Raw genomic sequence first — 22,747 nt, forward strand, 5'->3', positions numbered from 1 at the left:
CCCTATACATTTTTTACACTTAAAAACAATCTGAGGAGGGGTCTATAGGCTTCAGCAGATTGCCAGATTTAGAACTGAAAGACACCTTAGAGATCATCAAATCCAACCCTTACATTATATATAGAAGGAAACTGAGGCAGAGAGAAGTTAAGTGATTTGCCCAAGGTCATAGAGCTACTAAGTGTCTGAGGCAGAATTTGAACCCAGGTCTTTCTGGGGAAGGGCTGGGGATCTGTCCATAATACTAGATAGGGAAGAGAGCTGAAGGATAAGTATAATATCAATAGAGGGGAGATGGAGAGAAAAGGGCATTTTAAGTGAGAAACAAGACCCAAGATGGGAAGCGGAAGGCGCAGTTGGTCTGGGTAAAGATGTGTGTTGGGGGGGCATTAACTCAAGGCTGAAAGGAGGATAGTCAAAGTTAGGACCCCAGGGCAAAGGGGGTATAAATAATGGAAGAATTTAAGAGCAGGTATGTTGAACCTGCAGAGAAGGAGTCATAGCCAGGGGGAAGCAAGGGGAACCCCAAATGCCACCTTCTATCTGTAGAATACTGCATGGTTACAAAGCACCTATGATCTCATGAGACAGAGGTGGGAGGTGGAGAGGGGGAGGGAAATCATTATCCCATTTTACAGATGAGGAAATATATTTAAATAGATGAAGTCATAGGTGGGGAAAAGGTCAGGTTGGCAAGACTAGCAGGGGCCAGGCACAGGTTACTAGGTTGCTCTGCCCTCAGGAGGCCTTGCTAGTCAGAGCTTGGTCAAGAGGGGGAAGGCATCCCTTCTGAAACAGTGAACAGTCTTGCTCAGAGGGGATTCCCATGTGGACTGCTAGAGATGACCAAAGCCACGTTAGGAGAGGTTTGCACAAGGATTCTCTGATTTTTGAGTCCCTTTTAAGAAAATGCCAGTTGGTGCCCAGTCTTGCTTTGCTTACCTCTGACCCAGAGTTCCCCTTTCCCTTAGTGGGGCAGCTAGCCCTTATATCAACTCCATCTCAAGGGATTTTGAGCTGGAAGTGGCTTTTGAGATTACCTAGAGAAGATGTCCCTAACCTTTTTGAATGTCATGGTCCCCTTTGCCACTATGGCGAAGACAATGGACCCCTTCTCAGAATTATTTTTTAAAAATTCATAATTAAAGGCAATGCTAAATTTCATTAGAAGGTTAATGAAAATAAAGATGCATTTTTCTTCCCCATCTAAGTTCACAGGCCTGAAGATCCCAGGTTAAGAATTCCTGCTCTAGATCACCCCCCATCTTACAGATAAGGGAACTAAGGCCCAGAGAGTTAAAAATGACCTGTCCAAGGTCATGCATATAGTTAGCATTTGGGCCTGAATACGAACTTGGGTTTTCTGAAGCTGCTAGCCAGTGACTAGAAAAACCTGGGAATAAGGACTCCTGGGTTCTATGCCCAGGAAAGTTGTCATGGACTTGCCACCTGCTCAGGGACAAATGTTCCATTTCTCTGTTCAGAAAGTCAGGTAAAATGACACAGAATGTTGGACTTCTCAGTGGATGATTGGGTTCTCATGCTAATTCCAATGTTAACTCTTCCTGTGATCTCTGTCAAGACCCTTAACCAACCTGGGCTTGTTGGCTCATCTGTAAAAAACAAGAAGCTTGGACTAGATCTAAGGAATCTTAGTTCTAAAGTCTCTGATTCTGAATGGATTCTTCCCAATATTTTGGGCTTCCACGCCGGACAACTTAAAAGGAGCATGATTCAAAAAAGATGTGGGAAACCTGGAACAGCAGAATCAACCCTGAGTCTGGAGTTAAAGGATCTGGGCATGAATCCAAGGTTTTCCCTGTGACCTGGGGCAAATCACCTTCCCTTCTGGGGCATGTGTTTCCTTCACTACCAGGCAGTTAGTGTAGATTCTCTCTAAGGCCCTTTTCAGCTCCAAATCCTATAATCTTGTGTGGCAAAATTGGGGGCCAGGTTTGGAAGTAGTTGCATCTTTATCAGTCTGCCCACTGCCAAGCCCCACCATGCCTTGTGTGTGTGGGGCTCTGAGGATGACTGAATCACACTCTGACCTGCATGGCCCAGATCACACCCATTCTACAGTGCTGGAGCTGGGAAGTCACTACCCTCTCCAGCACTGGCCAGAGCGCTCCAGGGTGGGGGAAAGGAAACGGCAAAGTTCAGGAGACAAGTTAGGTCCTGGTGTTCAGAGGATAATCACTAACCTTCTCATCTACTTTTGCAATCAGCATATCTCTATTCATTTAAACAGGAAGGGATGATTATACAAACACGACACCTCACTGGTAAGATTTTAGGGGGCGCGGCCTATGTCTATCCCCAAACCATCCATCGGCTGACGCCTGACATTTCAACATCAGAGCATCTCTCCCTCTCTCTAGGGCTTTGATCCTTGCCAAAATGCAAAGTCTCCTGGGAAGGGGGAGGCGAGGAGGGTCATATGTTATGAGTCACTGACATTACAATGCAAATGAAGGATCTGAAAGTTGTTCTTTAAGGGACAGGGAGGAAGGGAGGGAGCAGAAGGGCAGTTTGGGGGTTCCTAAGATGAATTTGCCTCTTTCCTGGTCTTGCACAAAAGAGGGATATCGAAGAGTGCTTAAAAGGTTAAGAATACCTCCTGGTGATGAATAATAACATGCACGCAGCCCTGACTTTGTGCCAGGCATTGTGCTAAGCACCTCTCAGTTATTATCTCATCTGATCCTTACAGCAACCTGGGGGAGGTGGGGAGTCGGGTACTGTTATTATTCACATGAACTATTTGTACCTGACCTGGGGTAGAGCCTTCCGGCCTCATGTTGGTCTGATCAACCATAGTCAGACCCTGACCCCATCACAGAGATGCCATTTTGGTCCTCTTTGAGCAGGAAGGACAACCACCACCATGTTATTCCCATTTTACATATAAGGAAACGGAGGCAAATAAAAGTTAAGTGACTTGCCCAGGATCACAATATGGTATGTGTAAGCCTCAATTTGAACTCATGTCTTTCTGATTTTAGGCCCAGCATTCTATCCACTGCCCGCCCGCCCTCGACCTCCCCTCACCACTAAGTTGCTTCCAGGCTCCATCTTTGACTAACATCAGCTTCTCCTCCTGCCAGCGAATCTTGGAATACCAAGAGCTAGAAGAGATTACAGCGAAGTATAGCAGAAAAAACTCTGGAACTGGAGTCAGGCTGCCTGAGGGTCTGAGTTCTGACTGCGTGACCTTGAGCAAGTCAATTCCCTCACTGTAAATGCAGAAGATGGTACCTGCATCACTCTCTCCACAACTCTACATTGCCATGAAAAGTACTTTGTAAACTCTAAGTATTCAGTGAGGCACAAGAGAAGGGGCACTGGCATTGAAATCAGACATTGTTGTTCAGTTGTTTTCAATCATGTCTGACTCTCTGTGACCCCATGTGGGGTTTCCTTCCCCAGCTCATTTTACAGATGAAGAAACTGAGGCAAGCAGGGTTAGGTGACTTGCCCAGGGTCACACTGCTAGTAAGTATCTGAGGTCAGATTCGAACTCAGGAAGATGAGTCTTCCTGACTGTAAGCCCAGTGCTCTATCCACTTCGACATCCAGCACAGGTTCAAAGACCTAGGTTCAAAACCTTTGACTCTTACTACTTGTGTGACCCTGGGCAAGTTTCTTTAGCTCCTTAAGCCTCAGTTTCCCCACCTGTAAAAATAATGGGGCTGGACTGGATGGCTTCTGAGGTCCTTTCTGGCTCTAGAGATCTTATTATATATAGAATAAAGAACAAGGCTGGGAGATGGAGGCCATTATCATTCCCATTTTACAGCTGAGGAATCTGAGGCCGGCAGAGATTTAGTGCTTTGCCTAGGGTCAAGTGACTGAGGCCAGATTTGAACTCAGGTCTTCTTGTTCACTGACCTAGTGTTCTATCCACCGTGCCACCTAACTGCCTCATAGATCTTTCAGTATAAATATAGAAAAAAATTTCCATATACAAAGAACAGAAAAAAATGACTGTATATGAAACTGTGAACTTCTGTTATAAATTTAACTGGTAATAGCAAAACTGTCCTGCTCATCACATCCTCTTCTAAACTTGGTCAAGTGTCTTGTCATGGGTAGGCGCTGCCCAATCTTGAGTTTCATGGCGAAGAACAGGCTTCACCTTTTGCAGGAACTGTCTGGCCTTATCTCCTGCTGTGGTTCAGGCAGTGGCGGCCCCTGATCTGGCCCTGTCTCCTGTTGCATGGATATGGGGTTCCTGAGTCATCCTGCACTAGGCACTGCTCTGGTCCTGTCTCCTGCATTGGATAGGGCCCCTGGGTTGCTTTGCTCTGTGTCTGGGTTCTGGGCTGATGTTCTCTCCTGACATATATTGGTCTGAATCATCCTGTGTTGGGCTTTCATGTTAGTCTGGCCCTGTCTCTTGCTAGAAAGTGACTTGTTCAAGGGAGTTAGGGAATTAGTCAAGGATGGCTGAATTTTCAAAAGATTTTCCCCAGAAGCCTCTGGGTATCTGCAAGGACCTTGGAAGTCCAGGAAGTGGTGGGTTCCTTCCTAGATGGCATAAATCTATGCCTGTAGGCAGGGCAGGTGGCGAGTGGGCACCAGAGGTCTTGTTCCCCAGCCTAGTACAGCCCTTGAGCTTGGAAAATTGTCATGGCTACTTTGGGAGATACTGACCTACAATGGCTTATTTTTAAAATTCTATACCTGGAAAGGGTACTCTCCACCTAATCTCCTTATGAGTTTATCTGCAGGAAAAAGCACCCAGAGGAATCTGACTTTTGTAGATGTCTGCAATGTAGTCTGCTCTCTTCCCCTTGAAAATTACATTTAACTAATCCAATGCATAGGCATAAAGCCACTCAACAGTCCCTGTGTGCTTTGGGGGAAGGAGGTGGGGAGAAGAAAATTACAAATAGAAATGTCCACCTCTGCTCATTGCATCCAGTGTCATGCTTCGCCAACCGACCCACTTGTGGACAAGAGCGGCCCCTGCGGCCTGGAACGAAGTCATGGCTCCCCAGAGCCTCTCTGTGGCCAAAAGCCATCAATTTGGACCTGGGCAGAGTCATTGTTCTCTTCTAATTGTCAAAATTCACAATGCTCCCTTTCTAGGCCACTGGTCGGTAAGGAGTGAAGGAACGCTAAGACAGAGAAATCAGGAGACCTTGATCTCGATGCCCACCACTCTTGCTGGGTGTGTGATCTTGTCTAAGCTCTCTAGGCCATTTTCTCATGTGCAATAACAACAATGACAATACCAAATAATAGGAAATGTAAGAGTAATGATAACAGGAGAAAAAATGTCAAGGTAGAGGGACCCAGAACGGGGTATAAAACCCCTGAAAGCATCCCTACTGCCCTGTCTGTTACTGACGATCATGATTATGTATTGTTGCTATTTAAAGCTATAAAAGCTAAAGACTGCAGTAGGACTTTTGGCATACTCTATACATGCAAGGCACAGTGATACAATTGTACCGAGAATACATTCAGTGAGTCTGATGACAAGCAAGCATCCTAACACATTCATTCAACTACAAAAAGCAATTTTTGGTTCACCTGTGTAACAGCCCATAGAGCACTGGATACAAGAATGGAAACCTGGCCCAGGACCATGTCTATCTGAGCCCACTTTCTGACATGGACTGTAATCCAGGGACACCTGCCTCCTGGGCTGTTCCATGAATGAGACACTCACTTCATCTCTTGGTTCTGGGCATTTTCTCTGGCTGGTTCCCATGCCTGGAATGCTCTCGCTCTTCAGCTCCACCTACTGACCTCCCTGGCTTCCTCTAAATCCCAACTAAAATCCCATATTTTACAGGAAGCCTTCCCCAACCCCTCTTAACTCCCAGTGCCTTCTTTCTGTTAATTATATCCTTTTTTATCATTTATAAAGCTTGCTTTGTACAAATTTGTATATTGTCTCTCCCATTAGACTGTAAGTTCCTTGAGGGCAGGGACAGTCTATTGCCTCTATTTTTGTATCCCCAGCATTTAGCACAGTGCTTGGCATACAGTGGGTGCTTAATAAATGCCTATTGATGGATTGAACCTGAGAGCAAAAGACAAGAACAAGATAATGATGATTACTGCCAAAGCTCCCTATCCTACATAAACCAATATGACAAATCCCCATGTTACAAACATAGACCTTCCCTCCCCATTCTCCTTGAGTACAATGTACAAATTATATCGGAACCTTCCCAGCCTTGGTAAACAGCACTTCTTTTCATTCACACGATGATCCAGCGAAACTGGTGTTCTCCCTCTTGCTCACACACAACATTCATCTCCTGCCTCTGCGTCTCTGCCCTGGCTGTGCTTGCCCCATGCCTAGAACACACTTTCTCTCCCCAACCCTGCTCAGAAACCCTACTTTCCTCCAGGGCTCAAATCAAGCACTGCCTTCCACAAGAGACCTTTCCCGATCCCCTTAGCTGCTAGCTCTTTCCAGCCGAATCACTTTGTGACTGTTTTGTGTATTGTGCTCGTTCAGTTGTTTTTAGTCCTGTCTGATTCTGTGTGACCCCATTTGGGGTTTTCTTGGCAGAGATGCTGGAGTGGTTTGCCATTTCCTTCTCCAGTTCATTTTACATATGAGGAAATGGAGGCAAACAGGGTTAAGTGACTTGGCCAGGGTCATGCAGCTAGTAAGGACCTGAGGTTGGATTAGAATTCAGGAAGATGAATCTTCTCGAATCCAGGCTCAGCACTCTATTCACTGAGCCACCTAAGTGCCCATTTTTTTGTTCATACACACAAACTATATATGAAACACACACATATGCCACCTAGTTGCCCTATTTTTTGTATATATTGACAGAAATGTGTATTTGTATGTGTATACACACATATATATGTATATATATGTATGTATGTATATAGTCTCCCCTGACATTAAACCTCTTGAGAGTAGTAAGTAGCTGCTTCCCTTTTCTCCTGGCGTTCTCAATGCTTAGTATGGTGTCTGGTACCTAATACTTCCTTGATAAATGCTTGTTGATTATTATAGACAAAACTGACCCACCATCACCTAGATGTTATTTTGATCCATAGACTCTTACAAGCAATCTATATAATAGATGTTGTAATACTTATAATCACTAAACTACATGTATGGAAAGTTCTAAAAACACAGAGACCTAAAAGAAGAAATCCAAGCCATGTGGGGATAAGATGAAGTATGTACCATCCCCATGCTCTGTCTTTTACTGGAGTTTTCCTGAAGGGGTTTACAGTGAGTCTCCAGAGGATAAATTCATGAACCAATATTTTTATACGACTACAAAAAAGCAGTTATTTCATACACCTGTGCAACAGTCTGAGTATTAAAAAAAAAAGCAAAACAGCAACTTGCCTCTGGACCATTTCTATTTGAACTCAATTGAATATAATGAGAACAGGAAAAGAAAGAAAATGATCTGACTCCACTTGTGATTTGTGACCTGTGATTTTGTTGGCATAAGGAATGAATGGTGTAGAAATCACTCCCCATCCCTGCTCCCCAAAGGGATACATACTGGCCACTCATCTGTAACTCTGAGAATTAGTTGCATGGAGAGATTTAGTGACTTACCCACAGTCACAGATCTAGTCTGTGACAGAGGTAAGTCTTGAACCCAGACCTTCCAGCCTCCATGGCCAGCCCTCTGCCTCAGTGTTATTACATTACTACACTTTCGTAAGGTGCTTTACATACATGATATTGTTTGAGCCCCATAACAACCAAGGTTGTTATGCAAGGTTGGTTTTATCATCCTCATTTTATAGATAAGGAAACTGAGGTTGAAAGAGATCAAGGGACTTGGTAAATCATGTAGGTATTTAAGTGTCAAAGGTAGAATCTGAACCCAGGTCTTTCTGATTTCCAGCATCCTTTAGGCCAGTGGTTCTCAAACTTTTTGATGTTTGGATTTCCTTATACTCTTAATTTTTGAGGATCAGGGGCAGAGCCAAGATGGCGGAGTAGAAACAGGAAATTCCATGACTTCTCCACACAACCATATATAATACCTATAAAATATGACTCTAAACAAATTTTAGAGCTACAGAACCCACAAAGTGACAGAGAGAAACAAATCTCCTGCTGAGGGCAGCCCAGTAGCCTGACAGGAAGGGTTCATTGCAGCACGCTGGAAGCCAAGCACAGTCCCATGTGAGCCACATGGTTTTGGCCCCAGGGAGGCAACAGTGGCCAGAGCAGACTTCAGGAGAGTGAGTCACCAGCAACTGTGGCAGTTTCCAGACTTTTCAACCCATCAATACCAAAAAGAAAGTAAAAGACCAGTCAGGAAGTCTGTTGGAAAGGAAGGGCATGGTCTGGCCCCTGGCCTTGGGGCAAGAGGTGGCGAAGGCATGGAGGTCTGCCGAGTGGCTGCCTCAGGAGCTCCTGGCCTACAGATTGTAGGGGGACCCAGTGACCATTCTGAGGGTAATTGCTCTTGCTTTTAACTGCTTGGATCTGGATCCCTTTCTTGGGTGGTGATCCTGGGGTGAGAATCACCAGTTTGCCGGTGTGGTGTCTGTAGAGAGGGTGCCCTCCTCAGACCTCTGACAACATGTGAAAAAACCCCAGCGATTTGGGACCAAGCTCTCCTCTCTGGAAGCAGAGTTCTACCATGGCAACGAGCTCAAATGTCAAGTAATTGACTGGCAAGATGAACAAGTAGAAGAACACAGACCACAGAATCCTTTTTGGGGACTAAAAGGATCAAAGCATGGAACGGGAGGAAGCCAATGAAGTCAGAACTCCTGCATCAAAAGCTTCCAAGAAAAATATGAACTGGTTATAGGCATAGAGGAGCTTAAGAAGGATTTTGAAAATCAAGTAAGAGAAGTAGAGGAAAAATTGGGAAGAGAAATCAGAATGATGCAAGAAAATCATGAAAAGAGTCAACAACCTGACTGAAGAAAATAACACCTTAAAAAACAGACTAACTCAAATGGCAAAAGAGGCCCAAAAAGCCAATGAGAAGAATGCCTTAAAAAGCCAAATTTGCCAGATGGAAAAGGAATTTCAAAAACTCACTGAAGAAAATAATTCCTCCAAAATTAGATGGGAGGAAATGGAAGATAATGACTTTATGAGAAAGCAAGACACTATTAAACAGATCCAAGCAAATGAAAAAATAGAAGGCAATGTGAAATATCTCATGGGAAAAACCACTGACCTGGAAAACAGATCCAGGAGAGATAATTTAAAAATTATTGGGCTACCTGAAAGCCATGATCAAAAAAAGAACCTAGAAATCATCCTTCAAGAAATTCTCAAGGAAAATTGCCCTGATATTTTAGAACCAGAGGGCAAAATAGAAATTGAAAGAATTCACTGATCACCTCTTGAAAAAGATCCTAAAAAGAAAACTCCTAGGAATATCATGGCCAAATTCCAGAGTTCCCAGATCAAGGAGAAAATATTATAAGCAGTCAGGAAGAAACAATTTGAGTATTATGGAAACACAATCAGGATAACACAAGATCTAGCAGCTTCTACATTAAGGGATTGAAAGACTTGGAATATGATATTCCAGAGGTCAAAGGAGCTAGGATTAAAACCAAGAATCACCTACCCAGCAAAACTGAGTATAATGTTTCAGGGGAAAATATGGTCATTCAATGAAATAGAGGACTTTCAGGCATTCTTTATGGAAAAAAAAAACAGAGTTGAAGAGAAAATTTGACTTTCAAATACAAGAAGCAAGAGAAGCATAAGAAGGTAAACAGGGAAAAGAAATCATAAGGAACTTATTAAAATTGAACTATTTACATTCCTACATGGTAAAACAATAATTGTAACTCATGAGACTTTTCTCAGTATGAGGATAGTTGAAGGGAATATATATGTATATATGTATACATACATATGTTTATGCAGGAGGGTATATGTGCATATAAATACATATGTGAGTGTGCATATATATATATATGTGTACATGTATATATAGACAGAGGGCATAGGATCAGTTGAATAGGAAGGGAAAATATCTAAAAAATAAAATTAAGAGGTGAGAGAAGAATATAATGAGAGGAGATAGGGAGAGATAGAATAGGGTAAATTACCATATAAAAGAGGCAAGAGAAAACTGTTACAATGCAGGGGAAGAACAGGAAGGCAAAAGGGAATGGGTCAATTGTACTGTCATTGAATTTGGCTTAAGGAGGGTATAAGATACACACCAAATTGCGTATCTTACCCTAAAGGAAAGTAGGGAGGAAGGGAATAAGAGGGGGGATGATAGAAGGGAGGGCAGATTGGGGGGAGGGTAGTTAGAAGCAAACACTTTTGAAAAGGGACAAGGTCAAAATAGAAAATAGAATAAGTGTGGGGCGGGATAGGATGGAGAGAAAAGTAGTCATTCTTTCACAATATATCTATTATGGAAATGTTTTGCATAATTACACATGTATAACCTATATTGAATCGCTTTTCCTCCCAGTAGGGGTGGGTGACGAGAGAAGAAGGGAAAGAATCTGGAAATCAAAGTTTTAAAATCACATGTTAATATATATATATATATTTTTTTTTTACATGCAACTGGGAAATAAGATATACAGGCAGTGGGGTACAGTAGTCCATCTTGCCCTATTAGAAAGTCAGAGGGGGCATGGCAGAGGATAGAAGAGAGAGCAGATTGGGGGAAACAGTATTCAGTAGGATCAATATTTTGGGGTGGGGGTAGGGGAAATATGGGGAGAAAACTTGTAACTCAAAATCTTGTGGAAATGAATGTTGAAAACTAAAAATAAATAAATTAAACAAGTAAAGAATTTTTTTGAGGATCCCAGAGAGCTTTTGTGTATGTAGATTACATCTACTGATGTTTAACATATTAGAAATTAAAAATGTCTTAGCAGTATTGTGAAAATAGTTTTGACCTTAACAAATAGTTTTGACCAGATGCCCAGGGCCTGTGGACCACACTTTGAGAAGTGATACTCCAGGTGTTTGCAATAAAATCTAATTAGCAGCTAGGTGGCACAGTGGATAGAGTATTGGGGCTTGAATCAAGGAGATTCATCTCAATGAATTCAAATCCAGCCTCAAACACTTACTAGCTGTTTTACTCCCTGTAAGTCACTTAACCCTGTTTGCCTCAGTTTCCTCATCTGTCACATGAACTGGAGAAGGAAATGGTGAGCCACTTCAGTATTTTTGCCACGAAAACCCTAAACGGGGGTCACAAAGAGTTAGACCCCAATGAAAAACAACTGAACTGAACAACTCCAGGAGAATGGTGCTGTAGGATTTGATGATTTCACAAAAGGTTCCTTTTAAGCTCTCACATTCTGTTCCATAGGCAGAGTTAAAGGACTTGAATTCTACCCCTAATTCCATGACTTCCTAGCTATGTGTGACCTCTTAGGCCCTCCGAGTCTCAGTTTCCTCATCTACAAAATGAGGGGAAGAGATTTAACAGTGCTTGGATGCCTTTTTTCCAGTTCCATCCCTTTCAGCCCTACCATTCTACAGTCTTCTAAATGAGTGATGGATATTTCTGTCCCAGGGTTTCACTCCTTCCTGGAAGGTACCTAGTGCAGGTGTGTGTTTATCCATGTGGAATGAACGTTTATACTTAGAGAAATCACCATTACCCTCCACAAGGAATATAAAAAAGAAATTATGATGACCAGCTTCTGTCTATGTCGGCAATTACTTTTGACTTAGGCTCCCTCTCCCCCCCATTCACAGAGGTATAAACGATTTCTACATGTTACATTCCTGTTATTAGTAGGTGAAGAACTCCTTATTAGCACTCCTTGGAGACGGCTCCAAACTCACAATTATTTGGGAAACATATACTGGAGCTGGGTGAGAGCGTTTGAAGCAATTTTACCAAATAACCGGCTAAATTTAGAAATGTGAGTCAAGAGAATTAGAATGACAGGTCCATTCCTAACCCGGTGTTTGCTGTGAAATCTAATTAGCAGCTTGAAATAGATTGTAAAGTGGTAGGAGAAGCTCCTGCCGCCTGATAGGTCAGAAGTAGTTCTGGAGCTGTGACCAATTTTCCATAGAGTGTCACGATGAGAACCTCGCTGCTATTAGGAATTCACTGCATCGCCAGATACGCTAATGGCTTCGTTGGAAGGAGAGGGAGCAGTGAAAGCTAAGACCATGACAGCTGGGACCAAGCAGAGTAAGCCAGGGAGGGGGAAAGGGGCATGATCCAGTCAGCGAACCTCCCGACCTCCTGTCCGGGGACACCTGTTCCACTGGATGGACATCCCTCTCATGAACACACTAGATAATCTGAGCTGGTGACAGACAGTAAGTCACGCCCATCTTTCAGATGAGGATGCCGAGGACAAACAGGACCAGCGCTGGTGATCTGGCTCAGCGCCCCTGAGATACAGTACTTAGGCACGCTAGTGGGGGCTCTCCCCTAGGGATCACTGACCCTGAAAAGCACAGACTGCACGGCTTAAGGAGGACTGGAGGGATTATTTGAGCCTTGTAGGGGTGCAGAGCCACCTGCAATGACAGGGAGAGTCAGTCTAACATCTGGAAACCCCTGGTTTAATGAGCTCTTCCTGGGGGATGCAGGAAGGACCCTACATGGCCCTTCTTGCTTTGGTGTCTGGGACTTGGTGAAATGCCTTTGGTGGCACAGGATGGTGGAAAGAACACTGGATTTGGGGGCTGAGTCGATCCTGGAGGAGTAAAGGAGGGAAGGAAATGAGCATTTATTAAGTACTTTCCTTACTCCCTGTACAAATATTATCTCATCTGATGCTCACAACAATCTTGGAAGGCAGATATTAATATCATCATCCCCATTTTACAGATGAGGAAACTGAGACTGAGATTAAACAACTTTAGCAGGGTCATACAACTAGTGACTATCTGAAGCCACATTTCAACTCGTGTCTTTCTGATTCCAGGCCCAGTGCTCTATCCCTTGAACCCCTTAGCTGCTACTTAGTATATCAATCAATCACTCAACATTTATTAAGTACCTACTATGCACAAAGCACTGTGCTAAGTGCAGGGGGCACAACAAGAAACAAAAGACAGTTCCTGCCCTCAGGGAGCTTATACTCTACCTGTGTGTGTGCTATGGTGGGCATCATTCAGCTTCTCTGGGCCTCAAGTTCCTAGGGATCCTTTAAAGGTCCCTCCCAGCTCTGACAATCCATGGTCTTTGGCAGCGGTTCTTAACCTTTTTTTCTTTTTTTTTGCATCTTGGATCCCTTTGGCAGTCTGGTGGAGCCTATGAATTTCCTTCTGAATAATGTTTTAAAATACATATAATATGTAGGATTACGAAGGAAACCAATTATATCGAGCTAAATATATCACATGCATATATGTATATATTTACCTACATATATACACATAAACAAACACATATATAACAAACAAAAACACAAAAAACACATATATAACATAAACAAACTATATAACCTGTTGTTATATAGTTATTTTAATCATGTCTGACTCTTTTGAAACCCATTTGGCAAAGATACTGGAACAGTTTTGCTATTCCTTCTCCAGCTCATTTTACAGATAAGGAAACTGAGGCAAATAGGGTTAACTGACTTGCCCAGGGTAACTTGCCAGGAAATCTCTAAGCCTGGATTTGAACTCAGGAAGATAAGTCTTCTTGACTCCAGGCTTGGCACTCTATCCACTGTGCCACCTGGTTGCCTATATATACATATATGTATACATAAATGTACACACATACACACATGCATCTGTGTTTGTGTGTATATATATATGTATATGTCTACTGTTGTTGAGTCATTTTTCAGTTACATCTGACTCCATTTGGTGTTTTCTTGGTAAAGATATTGGACTGGTTTATCCTTTTCTTCTCCAGCTCATTTTATAGATGGGGAAACTGAGGCAAGCAGGGTTAAGTGACTTGCCCAGGGTCACACAGCTAGTAGTTATCTGAGGCTGGATTGGAACTTGGGGCTTCCTGATTCCAGGCCTGGTGCTCTATTCCTTGCACCACCCAGATTCAGATTTTTTCACAGATTTAGAGCCAGAGGGATTTCTGAAGCTGTATAGTTCACAGTCTCCTTTCAAGAATGATCAATGGGAAGTCTAGTGGGGTTAAGTGACCCGCCCAAGGTCATACAGTTAGCAAACACTTGAAATGGGACTTGAACCCAGGTTATCTGACTCCAGAGTCACCTATTCTATTTATAAAGCTCGAAGCACAGTCCCTAGTACATAGTGGGAGCTTAATAACTGCATACTCCCTTTCTCTTCCCCCTCACTTACTAGCTGTGTGCTCTTGTGTAAGTCACTTAAATCTACCCGAGAGGAGGTTTTTTTCTTTTGTAAGGTAGGGATAATAATACTTGTGCTACCGGCCTTATAAAGTTATTGTGAGGCCCACAGATCACAGAATTCAGAGCTAGGAGGGAGTTTAGAGTTTAGAATTTAATGTTCACCTGGTCCAACTTTCTCACTGAGCAGAGAATAATGAGGTCCAAGGAGTCCCCATGGTCATAGAGCTGATAACACTCAGAAGCATCATTTGAGCCCAGATCTCTCCTTAATCTAAGTCCAGTGGTCTTTTCCTATACCATTTGGTCTCTGGGAAGGTTAAAGACCTGTTGTAGTCATCTTTAACATTCAACAAATATTTAATAAGCATCTACTATGTGCTTGAAGGGGGCGGGGGGGGGCAGTCCTGGAAGCTGTCATGGAGGAGGCAGCACCTGAGCTGGGTCCTGAGTTGGGTATTGTTGCTTTTGGCACTGTCTTTAAAAAAAAAAAACTTTTAAATTTTATTTTAGGGGGAAGGCAAGACAATTGGGGTTAAGTGACTTGCCCAAGGTCACACACCCAGTAAGTGTCAAATTTCTGAGGCCGGAATTGAACTCAGGTCCTCCTGACTCCATGGCTGGTGCTCTATTCACTGTGCCACCTAGCTGCCCCTCTTTTGGCACTGTCTTAAGAGGAAGAGGAAAATCATAAGAAAATGAGGTGGAATCAGGAACTTTGTTTAAAACAACAATAGTAAACTAAAACCAGTTTCCAGAATCTGACCTGAGCTCTGTCCAGATCTGGCACAATTTTCCCCATGTTGTCTTCCTTTATCCCTGACCCCAAATGATGATCCCTAATGCTCATGGTGATGACCCCCAGGTCCAGGAGATGATTCATCAAGGAAAGACACATTCATGTGCATCCACTGAATTTGATTCAATTGCTAAGGTAGATATTTTGGGGAAATCTTCAACACCAGGCTTGGTGAGAGGAAAAGGACAAGGCTGTGGTTGATCAGAAATTCAATTAACTAGAATACCCCCAGACACTAAATTAGTGGGACAGAATGGGAGTTATACTTGTAGCTTCTTCAGTGTAGAAGGGAGGAAGGGAAAGGAGGCAAGGAGGGAAAAGTGGAAGGAAGGAGGGAAGGGAGGGAAGGAAAGGGGTTAAGAAAAAAGGGAGGAAATTGTTCAGTTGTTTCATTCATGTCCAGCTCTTTGTGACCCCACTTGGGGTTTTCTTGGTAAAGATACTGAAGTGATTTGCCATTCCCTTCTCCTACTCATTTTTCCAGATGAGGAAACTGAGGCAAGAAGGGTTAAGTGACTTGCCCAGGGTCACACAGTAAGTGTCTGAGGTCAGATTTGAACTCAGGTCTTCCTGGCTCCAGGTCCAGTCTATACATTGCACTACCTAGTTGCCCCCTAAGCATTTGAGTAGCTACTACATGCCAGGCCCTGTGCTTAACACTTTGTCAATATTATCTCATCTGATCCTCATAACCACCTTGGGAGGTAGGTGCTATTATTATTCCCATTTTATAGATGGGAAACTAAGGCTAACAGGGTTAAATGACTGGCCCAGGGTCACACAGCTAGTAATTGTCTGAGGACAGATTTGAACTCAGATCTTCCTGACTCCAGGCCTAGTGCTCTATCCACCATACCCCACCCTTTCCCTCCACCCCCAGCTGAGGGCTATCTATCCCAGATAGACTCCTTCCAACAAGACCAGCTTCTTGTCTGCAACTTGAGCCCTGATAGGTTGGGTAACCTACCCATGGGCCCAGACAGTATTGTCTTAGAAGCAGGATTTGAATCCAGCATTCCTAGCACCTGGCTGGCTAGCCGCTATGCAACACCACCCCGCCAAAGCAGTGGGAGGAATGATTATTGTTCCCAGAGCAAGAGATAGAAAGTGCAGATGAGAATCACATAGGCATGACAGTAGCGAGGAGGAGGAGTATACTGCTGGGTCGAAGGCTTGAACAGCATGTCAGGCACGGTCTGGGCTTAGCTAGATAACCGCAGGTCACGTGTCTAATAATCGCAAAAGTAAGATACATATAGAAATGATACATAAATGTACAATATAAAATCACCATTTTGCAGGGGAGGAAATTGAGGCAGACATAAGTCCAGCACTGGACTTGCCCAAGGTCACAAAGCGGGTAGCGTCTGAGGCGGGATTTGAACTCAGGGCTTACAGACGTCAGGCTCAGCGTTTTATCTACTGGGGCACCTACCTGCTTCTTCCTAGAACTTTGCTGGCCACCGGGCTTCCAGCCCATGAGGCAGGGATGGTGTCTTACTTAAGCTTTACATCTCATTGGTTGCCTTGCATAGTACTCTACCCACATGAGACATTTAAAAGATATTTTTAAAATGAATGATTTTATGCCTTGAAATTCAGCAATGGTCCCTTTGGCAGTATTCCCTCCTTCTTCAAATGATAATGTATTTACTTATTCCTGCACATACCGTGTCTCCCATTAGAACAAAAGCCCTTGGTGGAGGGGGTGGCAGGTGCTCCATAAACACGTGCTGTTGAATTAAGTTACCATGGACAAAGGAGATGGCTACATCCCAGAGTACTGCAGGCACTTGTCTCCTTCCTTCGGCTGAGGAAATCCTCCTGAAGTCTCCTCATTTTCTCTTTTGGGCCTAATGAATCAAACCTTCTATGGGCCCTGCTCCACCCTTCCCTCCTCTCTCCACCCCAACTGATTTTCAGTCAGTGAGCAGGATTCTTGGCAGGCCTGTTCCTCAAACATCTGGCCTCCCACCTGGTCAAACACATCTTGAGGGGCGGGCAGCACTCACATTACCTGGAGGATGGACCAGGCCAACCAACTCAAGCATAGGAGTGCTCCTTGTAATGAGTCTGGGAACAGGGTCAACTCGATAGCTCTCAGGTGGAACTCAGAGCCCTACAAATAGGAGAGCCAGAAAGGGAAGCCAAGGATCAGGTCAGGGCCTCGAGGCAGTGTGGCTTTTTGGTCTGTACCTATGTGGCAAACTGAGAGTGGAAGTGGGGGCTTGGTTCTAGTTGCAGACAAAGTCAAGATGTTAGCACTGGCCCAGCCTAGAGGTAGGTCCTTTAAGCTCAGCACCGGTACAATGCAGACATTTAATAAACGTTTATTGAATTGAACAGATGGCAAGCTCCTGGAGGGCAGGGGCTATGTCTTTTCCTTCTCACTTTTTCTCCCCCAGATCCAATGCTTTGCATCTGGTAGACTCTAATTAATGGATGTTTATTAGAACACTGAGTCTTAGCTCTGGGCCAATAGGAGCCTGGGTAAGGTTGGTGTCTATACATAAATAGAAAAGACTGGGTTCCTAACATTAAGGAACTTATAATCTAGTTGGGGAAGGAAAAAAAATCTATCTATATCTCTCTCCCTACACACACACACACACACACACACACACACACACACACACACACTCTCTCTCTCTCTCTCTCTCTCTGTGGTTGAACCTTCATGTGTAAGTGTACAGACACATACACACATGCATGTATATATGTACATGCACGTATGTATGCACACATATATGTATATTGTCACATGAAACTAATCAAGACCATTTCCAGACAATATAAATGGCCAATACACACACAGACCACAGACAACAGTGTAAAGGAGTTCAGAGAACATCATAGACAATTCTTTACTTAAAACGATCACCAATTCCATTTCTTGGTCACTACATGGCTTACAAAGTGCCTTTCCTTACAACAACCATCTAAGGAATCTTGGATGAGGCTTTAAGGAGGGAGATGATTTGTTTAAGATCACACAGCCAGTAAGAAAAGGATGCAGCCAGGTCTCAAAAACAGGTTTTCTGACTCCAAGTTCTTTCGAATACATGACACGATCTCCGGCTTAAGGACATGACCATTCAGCAACTAGGTATTTTGTCACTAGGGCCCACTGAGATGCTTCACTAAATTCAAATTCAAAAAGGAAAATAAAAATGTAATTTTCTCCATTTGCACCATTCTCTCTGCTACCAGGGCAATAATGACCAAGGGTGGATATGCCATCTGTACCTACACCTAGTAGGTGCTCAACAGAAATGCCTGCTGCTGCTGCTGAGGGGAATGGATTTGACTTGGCCAAAAGCATCACTCTGGCTTACCTGTTAACTGCAGGGTCCAAAGCTCAGGCAGGCTAGGTGTGCCATTTCAATTTTGGCAATGGTGCAGTGCATGGCATGAGCCCTGGTTCCCTAGCAACAGCCCCAATTAGGCAATCATGCCATTTATCAGGGTGCCAATTAATTATAATGATCTTAATGATCTTGCAATTAGATAGCGCCTTTCATTCAAAGAGATCCTGGGGGACACTTTCTGCAGACTTTGCTCATGGCTACCAGCCGCAAGGGAGTTCTTCCAGGTAAGGCCCAGTGTCATCTATTGGGGTCTCTTTCAGATGGTATATCCTATACCTCTGGGAAAGCCACCAGAGTCACATCCCAAATTTGATCAGTTTTAGGGCAGAGCTAAGCCAGCTTGATGACACTATCCAGACACACAGTAATCAGGATCTTTAAAGCACAAGAGCCAACCACTTTAGGTCCTGGCTCCTGTGGAGATCTTAACCCTCCTACAGTTAGCCAGCCAGCCACTTGTGCTTACAACACACATGGTTTTTCCATTTTTTTTTTACCCTTCACATCCACTATTCATGTTCTGGCTGGAAGAGTGTATGCAGGTACAGAAGTGGCAGGGGCAATAGGTGTAGTGCCATGCTGTTTAATGGAGAAGAGTAAAACCTGCCATTTCTTTTACTTAGGGACAATGAGCTAAACACACCAATCTGCTGCTCTTTCACTATATGGTGACAAGGAGGGATGTCCAAGTTATGTGGAATGTCCAGGATTAATCTGAGAGACTGGCTAATGTTCCACATTCTCAATGTAAACACAAAAGAAGCTTGCCCTGTGGCCACCCCACCCTCAGCTGGGAAAACAGCTGGATTCACTCAGTCTGACAAACACTTGTTAAATGTCTACTATATGCAAGCCATTGAGCTAGGTGCTGGGGAGACAGAGAGAAGTAAAACCATCTGTGATGTCAAAGAGCTTACAGTCTAGGAATAGGGGGTGGGGAGGGATATGTAGCATAATTATTATTTACATAGTTGATAGAGTTATAAGGCTTGTAAATTGCTATATATGTGTATATATGTATATAGGTATGTAGATACCTATACACACACACATATACATGCATATATGTATACAAGGGCAGCTAGGTGGTGTAGGGGCCAGAACACTGGGTTTAGAATCAGGAAGACCATCTTCCTGAGTTCAAATCTGGCCTCAGATATTTACTAGCTGTGTGACCCTGTGGGCAAGTCATTTAACTCTGTTTGCTCTAGTTTCTTCATCAGTAAAATAAGATGGGAGAAGGAAACAGACCACTCTAGTGTCTTTGCTAAGAAAATCCCAAATGGGGTCATGAAAAGTCAGACTGAAAAAAAAAAATCCAAACCAACCCATACTCAACAACAGCAAATATATATCACTTAATAAGATGACATGTATACAAATGAGTAAATTCAGGATAATCTGAGGAAGACATCGATGAATAAGCATCTACTTCTAGACATTGAAAATACAAAAGAAAGACAGTCCTTGCCTTCAGGAGTTTATGGTCTACTAGAGTAGTAACAATAGTGGAGATAGAGGGAATCCAGTGGCAGGTAGGAGATGACCCCTGAGTTGAACCTTGATTCTAAGTGAAAGGTGAGGAAGGAGAATGCCTTCCAGGGGCAAAGGCATGGAGATAGGAGATGGGATGCTCACTTTGGAGACCAGTTTGATTTGAAGGGAGCTAGAAATGTTAAGGGAAAGTAATATGAAGATATCACCAAAACTCAAAGGGCATTTCAAACTAGGTGCAGGTGGGATGGGGAGGTGAACCATGATGGAGCTAGAATAAAGCTCTGACATCTTCTAATCTGGATCACTTTCTATAAGCTAAGAATGTTGTTTATGTTTTAAAGTAAGATTTTATATTTTAAAATGAAAAAAACCCCCACCCATTTACAGCTGGCAGGTGATACAAGCATAGGCAGGCTGAATTTGGTCTTTGTGGGCTCTACTTTGCAGACCCCTGTCTTAATCCAGAGTTTCTTAACCATTTTTTGTGTCATGGGCCCCTTTGAAGTCTGGTGAAACCAAGAGATGTCTAATCAGAATAATACTTTTCAATGAATTAAATGAAATATATAGGATTTTAAAGTCCAATTACATTGAAATGCAATTATCAAAACATTAAAAAAAGGACATGGACCCCAAATAAGACCCCTGTGTCTTATTCAGTTTCGTTATTGCATATATAGTAAAACTGGGGTCAACAGAGGAAAAATAACTTGTCCAAGGTCACATGGATACATGGTACAGAAGTAGAATTAGAACTAAGGACTCCTGACTCCCAGTTCCATGTTCTTTCCATTGCATCCACAGCCTTCTTGTTTCAGGTTATACTGCACAGTAGCCGGGTGCTGCTTTTATACTGGACACTGGCTTATCAAGGAGAATCAGCTGTCTCTACTCCCAATTCTTTGAAAGAGAAATACTCCGAAGACACAAGACTTACAATACTAACTCATCATAGGAATCAGAACTAGAAGAGACCAAGCCCCTCCTTTGATAGCTGAGGTAAGTGGTTAGTTTGCCTCAGACCACATAGCTGGTAAGAAGCAGAGCTGGAATTCAAATACAGATCCTCTCACTCTAAATCCAGCTCTCTTTCCTCAAAGTCAAGTTGCTACAATACTCATGTTAAAAAAAAACAAACCAAAAAGCCATCAGCATTAAAAAAAGCCAGAAACAAACAAAAAAATCCCAACCCCCCCAAAACTTTAAGTTCAGATGTTAAAAATCACTCCAGATGCCCAGTCACAACCTCAAATCCATGCTGACCCTTCCTGCCCCAGTTAACTTCAACAGAACATATATTTCTGTACATGAACTACCCAGGGAGGGAAGATACTTTATGTGTAAATGTCTAACATTTCATTAGCCAAGCCCAGCACCATCATCCTTCCAGCTGCTTATTAGAACATTAAATTACACACTGGGACAGGTTGTTTTGAATTATTTTTCTCTCTTCCACTAAACAGGGTAAGTGAATAGAGGGAAACTGCCCTTCACTTATGTTCTCCCCCCCCCCTTATTTAACGAATGGCTTTAATTTAATTAAAACTCTCCCCGATTCTACAATAGTTAGTACAGTTGCAGGAAATTTCCTTTTTCTATGAACAAGATAAGAATAAATACTAACTTCTTGGGGTAGAGGTTCATGGGGTGGAGCTCTCAAAAGAAAGACTTTTACCTGCTACTAGGCTTCATAGAAAGCTTTTTGGCTCCTACTACCAGGAGTTCCCTGTAAACATGAAAAGAATCTTTCTGTAACTCTCGTTTCTCAAATCTCTGGCCCTAAAGGAGCAGAGGGGAGAATAATTGTGTGGGAGGGCTGGAGGAGGAAGAAGGGCAGATGGGGTGGATAGAGGTTGTACCAATATGCACAGATGTGCAAATACCCAGATTCACACATAAGCTGAATTTAATTACTTAATTAATTAAATATTTACTCTTAACTGAAAAGTGATTAAAACACAAACAGAGGGAAAGAGGGAACCGAGTAGGAAAAGGGTTGGGAAATAGGTTGGGGGGGGGGTGACCACAAGAGTATCAAAATCAGGATCGGTTGCTCTGTATTTAAATCCAGACAGGGCTTATAGTGGAAGTAAGGACGTGTGCTATTTCACAGAAAAGGGAATCATGGGTTTAAATCTCGTTTTCTCCACGCAAAGAACCTTCTGCTTTTAAGGAACTGGGAAAAGATATTTGAGAAGAATGTCTAAATCCCCACCCCTAAGGCTCTCTAAAACACTAGGGAAACCGGGAGGGTGTCTCTCGGAGGTCCTGGGAAGACCAGACCTGGGAAACAAACCATACATTTTAAAAACCGACATTCCCCACCCGGGAGCTCCTCACTCCCCAGTGACCCTCGTGTTCTCCTCATTCCCGTGGCTGGCCTTAGGGATCTCCCGATGTTCTCTTCAGTTTCCTACTGAGTTTAAACCCCAGAGAAGAACCAACTGACAAAGCCGGCTGAGAGTGCAGGCTGCTAGAGTCCATTCAGAATCTATTCCCCGCGAAAGCCTCGGGGCGAGAAGAGTTCACAGGCTTAGTCAGAACCCTACGGGCTCCAAGCACTACACTGTTCCTCGAGGCCATCTAGTCTAGCTCTAGGTCCCCACTAAACAAGGGGCCCCAAAACGTGAGAAGAAAGGGGGGGGAAGTCATCACCAGTCACCCCCACCCCCTCCAGCGGTGTGAATTTTTCAAGCTATGTCCCTCACCTCACTTGGCAGGCTCTCCTCAGTCAGGAACCCGTGTGCCCAGCACCCGGGCTGTGCCAGTCACCTCGCTGGCTTAGGACGTAAGGGGCTGGGTAACCTCTCCCACGATCTGCTCCCCCCTGGGGCTAGGGTTTTCCCCTTCTCCCCCC

At 43.5% G+C, this 22,747-nt stretch overlaps 1 protein-coding gene across 3 annotated transcripts in view; it reads right to left on the bottom strand.

Annotated features, from left to right (window-relative positions):
- Window positions 1-22,747, bottom strand: part of SULF2 (sulfatase 2) — a 146,751-nt gene that overhangs the window by 122,710 nt on the left and 1,294 nt on the right. The window lies entirely within an intron of this gene.

Source organism: Petaurus breviceps, unplaced genomic scaffold (assembly GCF_028583685.1).
Source record: "Petaurus breviceps papuanus isolate PSGF00001 unplaced genomic scaffold, PetGlider_PUasm1.0 90847, whole genome shotgun sequence".
NCBI classification, from domain to species: domain Eukaryota; kingdom Metazoa; phylum Chordata; class Mammalia; order Diprotodontia; family Petauridae; genus Petaurus; species Petaurus breviceps.